Source organism: Gallus gallus, chromosome 1, assembly GCF_016699485.2.
Source record: "Gallus gallus isolate bGalGal1 chromosome 1, bGalGal1.mat.broiler.GRCg7b, whole genome shotgun sequence".
Classification (NCBI taxonomy): Eukaryota; Metazoa; Chordata; class Aves; order Galliformes; family Phasianidae; genus Gallus; species Gallus gallus.
The window spans coordinates 78,444,175-78,445,279 of NC_052532.1; positions in this window are offsets into that span (position 1 = coordinate 78,444,175).

The following is a 1,105-nucleotide window of genomic DNA, read 5'->3' on the forward strand; positions in this document are numbered from 1 at the left end:
TATTGGTTCTTTGCATACTGGGTTAAAGTACTTAAATTTTGGGACAGCACAGCTACTTCAAAGTTTCACATATAATCATCACAGATACTTCGGTAATCATATGGAGAATATGAATTTGTGTTCAGTGAGTTGCTGTGTGTGAACTCAAGTTTCAATTTAAAATGTTAATATGATAAATTTTCTGTATGTGTCATTCTTCTAAGCCATGTATATTCCGTGCATTGATCAGTGGATTTGTTTCTGCTAAAGATTTCAGTGGCTAGGGTGACCGCACTGGTGACTTACGTGTCATAGAATCGTAGAATCCTAGAATGGTCTGGGTTGAAAAGGACCACAATGATCATCAAGTTTCAACCCCCCTTCTGTGTTCACGGTTGCCAACGACTGGACCAGGCTGCCCAAATCGTTTCAGGAATCAGAAGGAAAATTTGTACCAGAACTTGGAGATTAAAAATGGCTCACAGGTTTAGCATTTTTGACAGATTTGAGCACTCCTTCAAATGAATTAAACATGCAGCTTCAAGGTGAAAATAAACCTACCTGTGCTATGTTTCAAATAGGTAGGTTTATAACCCCTAACAGGGTTCAGAATGAAACCTGAATTATGGCAAGCTCAGGCTATGGCAAATAACTTCATGCATTTCAGTACACTGGCTAAATGCGGCCCCGTGAACAGTGAAAAATAAGCAGCCATGCTTTGCATTTTGTTAAAGAAACTTGAAAATAACTTCCAAAATTGCAAAAAAATCATCTAAATTTTGTTATCTTTGTGACTCCTCTTTCAGTCAACATACGTGCATGACCTGCAACTTTTCAAATGGAATGTATAGACTTGGAATCAGGTATTCAACTCAAAAAATTCATCCCGTCTCTTCACCAGATTTTACAAGATCTAACTTAGCAGAGGAAAATATCCCTCACTTCACAGTAAGGCCTCATTTTTGTCAGCAATTTTTTTTTGGCAGTACATGCCTTTGTGAGCAGCTGTTTTCAAGGCGGAAGCACAGGAAGGGCACAATGAGATCAAACCTCTCTGATGAGCACCTTGACAACTCACGAAGTATTGCAATCACTTTCATTCAATCAGACATGGATGCTTTATTTT